General features: G+C 37.7%; 1 pseudogene; it reads left to right on the forward strand.

Annotated features, from left to right (window-relative positions):
- Positions 1-763: 763 nt before the first annotated feature.
- On the forward strand, positions 764-1542 carry LOC111143101 (annotated as a pseudogene).
- Positions 1543-8025: the final 6483 nt, after the last annotated feature.

Genomic DNA, 8025 nt, shown 5'->3' on the forward strand with positions numbered 1-8025 from the left:
GGAAATTAGAGTTGCATATATAACATATATGTAAATGAAGGTGTGTATCTTCTGTATCTATAATTAAAGACAGACTGAATTGATACTGTAATATAACAGGAAAAAGAAACACACACACACAGGAGGAAGCCAAGAATATGATACGGCTCTGGCATTAATGAGCTATGTGACCCGAGGCAAGTAATCTTGTCTATGTATGATATTTTTACTCATACAACCTAAATATAAAATGAGCAATGAGCTCTGTTCCCACTTTCTCTAAGAGATAGGTAGAAATAAAGGTCCCTTATTCAGGCAAAAATACCTACTGCCGCCAACTTTAATCAAATTCTTAAAGTCACAGTCTTCCGGCAGCTGCTCTTGAAAATGGAGAAAATAGATGATGACAGCTTCCGGCCTTGGAAGCCTCTGGCAGTTATAGCTTTATAGGTCTTTTCAGTAGGATCCCTGGAGTCAACTCCTTTTCTCCTGGGTGTTCAACCTTGGATATTATTAGTGCTCACTATACTCCCTAAGAGGAGGAAAGTTGCCTTGTACGTGGAAGAGTCCCGTACAGGTAAACTGAAGTGTTGTTCACGAAGCAGGCAGATAATCCAGGAGCATTTGATAATGAAAGTATTGTTGTTCAGCTCCAGACCTACCTTCCTATACTCTTCTTTATGATCCTGGAACTGAAAGTGTGCAAACCACACTTCTTCCATCCAGCTGGCTCCGTTAAGCTCTGCTATAGGGAGCTCTTTTTCGTGGTGCCTTGGAGGCGGTAGGCTGCTTCAGGATGAAGCTGAACATCTCTTTCCCAGCTACTGGCTGCCAGAAACTCATTGACGTGGACGATGAACGCAAACTTCGTACCTTTTATGAGAAGCCTATGGCCACAGAAGTTGCTGCTGACGCCCTCGGTGAAGAATGGAAGGGTTATGTGGTCTGAATCAGTGGTGGCAATGACAAACAAGGCTTCCCCTGGAAGCAGGGTGTCTTGACCCATGGCCGTGTCTGCCTGCTGCTGAGTAAGGGGCATTCCTGCTACAGACCAAGGAGGACGGGAGAGAGAAAGCGCAAATCTGTTCGGGGTTGCATCGTGGATGCCAATCTCAGTGTTCTCAACTTGGTCATTGTAAAGAAAGGGGAGAAGGATATTCCTGGACTCACTGATACTACTGTGCCTCGACGCCTGGGGCCCAAAAGAGCCAGCAGAATCTGCAAACTCTTCAATCTCTCTAAAGAAGATGACGTCCACCAGTATGTTGTGAGAAAGCCCTTAAACAAAGAAGGTAAGAAACCTAGAACCAAAGCACCCAAGATACAGCATCTTGTTACTCCACGTGTCCTCCAACACAAATGTCGGCGTATTGCTTCGAAGAAACAGCGCACTAAGAAAAACAAGGAAGAGACTGCAGAATATGCTAAACTTTTGGCCAAGAGAATGAAGGAGACCAAAGAAAAACGCCAGGAACAGATTGCCAAGAGACGGAGGCTGTCCTCTCTGAGAGCTTCTACCTCTAAGTCTGAGTCCAGTCAAAAATGAGATTTTCTAAGAGTGACAAATAAGATCAGACATTAAATCCCCCCCCCCCCAAAAAAAAGCTCTGCTATAGGGAAATTTTAAGGAAAGGTTAGAAGGGTGGAGGAGAGAAAAAGAAGTTGCTCTTTCCTGTTTGGTTTCCCTTTCTGTTAACATCGTGTTGGCTGAGACACCTGGTCTAGTTTGATTTTTTCTAAACTCTCATGGTACCTCAGTGTACCCCTCAGAAGTATCAGTCCAGTTGGCTGATGCACTCTTTTCAGGGGTCTTAGTAGGAGCTTCAGAAAGTCCCACTCCAAGATTCTGTGTTCTGACAGGCTTGACCTTATTCTCTGTTCTCCCAGCTCTAGCTGTGGGAGATGTTTCCTGTAGTTGCTATCTCAGTGTTACCTAAATACTCAATTCCTCATATTAAAATGAATGCACCAGCTATATTCAAATATGCAAACAGGCAGAAGCACAAAGCCATTAGTGAACAATAGAAATCTGAACACACACCTAGGATTTGAAGGTGGAACTCTAGTCCCATGATGTGTACATATGAATGTGCATGTGTGTATGTTGGGCCTTGTGGGCAAGAACAGGACAGGGCACAGTTTATCTAAAGTCCCAAAATGCTTGCAAAATCAAGGCATTTATTAATACAGAAGCTTAAGAATTCTTAAGATGGTAAAATAGCCCAATCTCTGACTTCACCTTGCAACATCAACTCTAAATTATAGTAGCGAAATAAACTTGGATTCTGCTAGTAAAATAAAATAAAATAAAACAAAATAAATACAAATGATAAGAAAGGCACTTGGGCGTACAGTTGGCTAAGCATCCAACTGTTGGTTTCAGCTCAGGTAGTGATTTCAGTATCCTAAGGTTGAGCCCTGAGTCAGGCTCTGACCTCAGCTCAGAGTCTGCTTAAGACTCTTTATTCCTCCCCCTCTGTCCCTCCCCTCTCTCTCCAAAAATAAATAAATAAATATTTTAAAAAATGACAAGATGATGTGGAGAGAAAAAAGGCTGTCTTGATCTGCCACATTTGTGAGAAGCAAAGGTTGAGGCCTGAGGTAAGTGGTAACCACAGGCAGGAGTACAAGAAGAGTTTTAGTTTGTGCTGTAGCATCCATTGCCTTTGGACAAACAGTGCTTTCCCTTCACCTCAGAAATTGGCAGAGACAACCTTATGACGAGGGCCTCTACATGATAATATCAGGAAAATAGGAGACATTGCAAAAAAGTGAAGAAAATACACGTGGACTGAGATGCCACCTTCTGGCATTCATTCCTCCCCTCCCTCTTCTTCACCCTAGACCTGATGGATTACAAATCTAAGGTGACTGCCTTCTCCCACCGCTGCTGTTTTGAAATAAGAAAAAATAAATAAGTAAAGATGAAAACTTGCTGAGAGTAAGTGCCTGGGAGGTGGAAGCAAACAGTCATGATAAACAGTGGTCCTGTCATTCCTGGATCCATTCTAGGAAACAGGGATAAATCATAAGACTTACACTAACTGGAGAATACATAAATATCATATATAAGAATTCTTCCAGAAAGCAACAGAGAAGAAGAAAAGATAGAAAATGTAATGCCAGCGGGGGGGGGGGGGCAGCGGAGAGGGTGGCTGGGTTGGATATTGGGGAAGGTATGTGCTATGGTGAGTGTTGTGGAGTGTGTAATCCTGGCAATTCACAGACCTTACCCCTGGGGCTAATAATACATTATACATTAATTTTTTTAAAAATGTAGCTAAATGATTAGAGAAGTCAAGTGGCACATATGTTCAAGAAATCAATAAGGATAAAAATCCTAAGTATGGGTCTTAAGTTACAGTTACTCAATAGAACCAAAAAGAATAAATTTAAACTAAAGAAGAAAGCTCTGTCTCCACTGGCAGGGATGGAGAGAGACAAAAAGCACAGTATATAGGAATATGAACTAAGATGACAAAAATAAATCATAATGTACTAATAACAAATATATATATAAATGGGTTACTCACCAATGAACAGTCATTAAAAAAATCAATAAATTCTAAAATACCTAAATCACATCCACTATGTTTTTGCTCATAATGAAATAAAATTAAGACTTAAAAATAAATTAATAATAAAAATCCCATGTGTGGAAACCAAATAAAAATATCTCATCGAATAATCCTTGTATTTAAAGGAAAATTAAGATCTATTTAATGGTGATAATGATGAGAACCCTATATGATAATTTTGTGACATGTAACTAAAGTTGTGGTTAGAAGGAACTTTAGAGCTGTAAAGACATTTATTGTAACAAGAATAAAGTTAAAATAGATGAGCAAAAGATCCAACTACAGAAAGTAGAGAAAAAGAAATCAGTTCAACCCAGAGACTGAGGCAGTTACGAATAGACATCTCTGGTTAGGAGAAGTGGGTTCAAATGTGGAGTTTTGTTCTCAGGAGACTTAGTGACTAGAAATAAGATAAAAGATGAAAGCTGGAGTCAGAGTCAGAATGACTAAGGGATAAATCTCCTAGTAAGAAAAGGGACATCCTTAAGTTCTTCACATTCATGTAAACACTGTTTTGGGGTGACCAAGGATCTGAGTACACAAGGTGGGAAAAACAGTGCTAGTAGCAGTTGAGTGTTAACAAAAATCTTTGGGGTTACCCACAGCTCGGCCTTTATTTCTTATCTACTGCTAGCCACATGTGACCTTGGGTGAAATATTTGGCCTTTCAGACTCAGTTTAATGCCCTGGAAAATAAGAGTCTCCTCACAGAGGTTTTGCAAGAAACAAATGAAAAAATATATTTATTGTGAGAGTTATTATTATTTTGGGCATGGAAAAAAATATGAGGACAAATGATTCTCAGTCTGCAGCACCTTTAGTGGTAAGCATAGACCATTCCCCCAATGAGCTGGCCTTCCTAGGAGCAACTATTTTGTGCTGTCACTTTTTATAGAAGCACTATCTTTGAATATATTTTCTTAGAATATAGAAGCCAGACACATCCAAACTCCACATTATCAGAACCCAAATTATGCTACCTCACAGCCCATCAATTCTCTGAGCCTGAAAGAAGCCTACAGATAATAGTTTGGCTCAATTTTCCTTCTTTCGCTCAATATCCGGCACTTCTCCTTTTTTTCTACTATAAACATCCTATCTTTGGGGGTCATACCCCTCACTCGTTCTGGGATATAATTGAATATGTTATCATCTTGGGGACTGAGCCATCACCTGAAGGTCCTCCTTGTGTCTTCTCCAAAAGCAGAAAGACTACATACATAAGTGTGCATATGGTGATGTCTGCTGCCTCTAAATTAGGCATATAAACTGATCTGAAATAAGTAAATAACTTCTTGCTGGGGAGTAATAAACACTAAAATTAGAATGTGTCAAATGTTGAGTACTGAATACTTATGGGATATGAACAGATCCCTTTGAAGAACTCAGTCCATAAAATTCTTAGTATGTTTCCCTCCAGATCAGTTCAATACCCCTAGTTTTGAAAATTAGATTTTACCTGTCATATTTTGAAGATGTGACTTGTCTAATAATTTGAGTAGCACAGACAATTTCTTTGAAACAATGAGGATGGTTTTGGCATTTATTTCAAGCTCTTACCATAGAAATAATATTGTCATTTTATTTTTAAATTTCAGATTAATATTTACCTATTAAATTTACCATATGGTTAAGTTTTGAGTTTTGTCATTTTTTTTAATAGACTAGATTAGATTTTCCTAAACTTGTCTGCTCATAAGAAATATCCAGACCGATTGTTAAAAAATACAGATTTCAATGCTCTACTCTACTGAATAAAATTCTCTAAGGAAGGAACCTGGAAATCTTACTTTTAATAAAAGCCTTGTGATTCTTCATATTCAGAATAAGTTAGAAATATCAGTAATGGGTAGAGGGGAAAGAATTCTATATGGCTTCAGATTATCTGATTGTCATGTGAATTCCCTAGAAATGAATTCTTTGTCCTATAATACTCCATTTATTTTTAAACTGTGTACAAATTAGCAAATTCAATATGTTTATGGAAGAAAGAATGAATGGACCTCCATATGAATTAGGATTAAGTGTGGCACTTCTCACACACAATTTCTAAGTTAATGCTAAATCAGCAACCAAAAGAAGTTTTCTAGGTCACAGCAAGACATGTGTGATACAAATGTTCTGTGAAATTGAGGTATTGATCAAAAGAGCTAACAAAACAGTCTCTAGAATCAGCTTATCTGGGTTAAATCTCAGTACCACCCATGGACTTGGTTGACCTCTGGTAAGTTACTTCTCTTGCATCTGTTTCCTCATCTGTAAATACATAAATAAATAAATGGCTCTACTTCATAAGATTGTTATGAGGTTTAAATATAATAATTTATGTAAATCATTTGGAACAGTAGTACGTATTATGCAAATGCTTCCTAGTATTGTTACCGTCACGCATTTATTTTTAAAATATTTTCAAGATATGTATATACACTCAAAGTATTAATATGCATTTAATACATAATCCAGGTATTATACAAATCTCACTTAATTGTCACACTAGTCATTTGTGAGCAATTTTAACCCCGTTTTATAGGTAAAAAAAATTGAGGCTCAGAAATTTATGTAATTAATCTAAAGTCACATAAATACAAAGAAGTGGTTCAAACCAAGTGTTGATTATTCATAGCTAAGAGAGATCACATTCAACTGGGGACAATTAGCATTATTGACCTAGATGACTACACATTTTTTAACATCCTACAATTAAGTTACTTTTCTTAAACTCTTAGCCTTGGTTAGTTTGTGCATAGCTGAATGTTCTTTATTAGTAGTTTTCTTTAGCTTGAACTATTTTGATTAGTTTATATTTCTCAGGTTTGATGCCTGTGAGAGAACATTTTCCTGGAAGATGGTAAAGGCTGTGGTACTGGTTAGATTATGGTAAGAGCAGCTCAATGGGATCATCTCTGTAAGGGTTGATGTTTAAATGAAGTAGTCCTTTGGAACTGGCTGAGAAAAGGGATTTAAGTTTGAAGAAACTTTAGTTGAGAACTACCAGTTGAGAAGACAAGACTTTGGAGCCTCCTTGAATAAAAAGTGGCCTTAGTCAACAGGGTAGAAATACAAATGTAATGTTGTATTCCTTCTGGACACCTGTTAACATAGAAAGGACACCTTTTTTTTTTTTTTTTTTTTTTGAAAATTTCATGCAAGTTGTAATACAGAAGTGATAGGACCTCAAAAATAAAAGGAAAAAAGTGCCAGGGCTAAAGAACTTGCTTCTGGGGCACCTGGGTGGCTCAGTTGTTAAGCGTCTGCCTTTGGCTTGGGTCGTGATCCCACGGTACTGGGATCGAGCCCCGCATTGGGCTCTCTGCTCAGTGGGAAGCCTGCTTCTCTCTCTCCCACTCCCCCTGCTTGTGTTCCTTCTCTCACTGTGTCTCTCTCTGTCAAATAAATAAAATCTGTAAAAAAAAAAATTTGTTTCCTAAAAATACATCTGTCCATAGAGGATGAGGGCTTTCATTGCACTTGGGTTTCACCTAGAAGGTTGTCTCAGCTGACTACTTGTGCCCCATATCATTCAGGAATGTTATAAGGTCAAATCAAAGCATTTTACAATAACTTCCAAGAAAAGAGTACATTACACATGCCAGGATCTATTTCCTATTTCAATTTTACCTGTTAATTAATGTTTTATTTTTACGTGGGTTAATACCTAGATTTTATTCTGAAGAATCTTGGTTTTTGTCCCTTTATGGTTCTATGCTCTAATAGTATTTGAAAAATTATAAATATGAAGATATACTTGGCAATTGGTTGTAAAATATCACGTTTTATTTTACATTTTTTGTCTCACATACCATGGTGTTTAACAAGGCCCCTAAAAGATTCTGTTGCATCCTAAAGTATGAGAACCACTAATACAATATAATCAATAGTCTATTTATTTTTCTGGTTAATTGCATCAAAAATATTTCCTGGTTATGCCAGCTCCTTCAAGAGCTACTAAGGTAAGACCAGACTAGATATTTTTCATTGTAGAAGAGAACCTCAGAGCAGATCCTGTGTTTAACAAGGCCCCTAAAAGGTTCTGTTGCATGCTAGAGTATGAGAACCACTGATACAGTGTAATCAATGGTCTATTTATTTGGGGGGTTAATTGCATCAGAAATATTTCCTGGTTGTGCCAGCTCCTTCAAGAGTTGTTAAGGAGAGACCAGACTGTATACTTTTCATTGTAGAAGGGAACCTGAGAGCAGATTCTCAGACACCATCAAATATATGGGAAGTCTTGCTAACACTTTTATATTCTATAAACCTATTCTATAAACACTTTTATATTCTATAACACTTTTATATTCTATAAAAAAAAAGGATTTTAGAAGGCCAATGATAGCATCCCTATTATCCACCTGAATTCACAAAGCAAATGAGAGATACATTTAGGGAATAGAAAGAGAGAAGCTAGACATTCCCTGAATTAACAGATATACTTTCCCTCCTCCCTGTCATCGACATAGGTAGGGAT

The sequence above is a fragment of the Enhydra lutris genome, unplaced genomic scaffold (genome assembly GCF_002288905.1).
Source record: "Enhydra lutris kenyoni isolate GAN:26980312 unplaced genomic scaffold, ASM228890v2 scaffoldscaffold1, whole genome shotgun sequence".
NCBI lineage: Eukaryota > Metazoa > Chordata > Mammalia > Carnivora > Mustelidae > Enhydra > Enhydra lutris.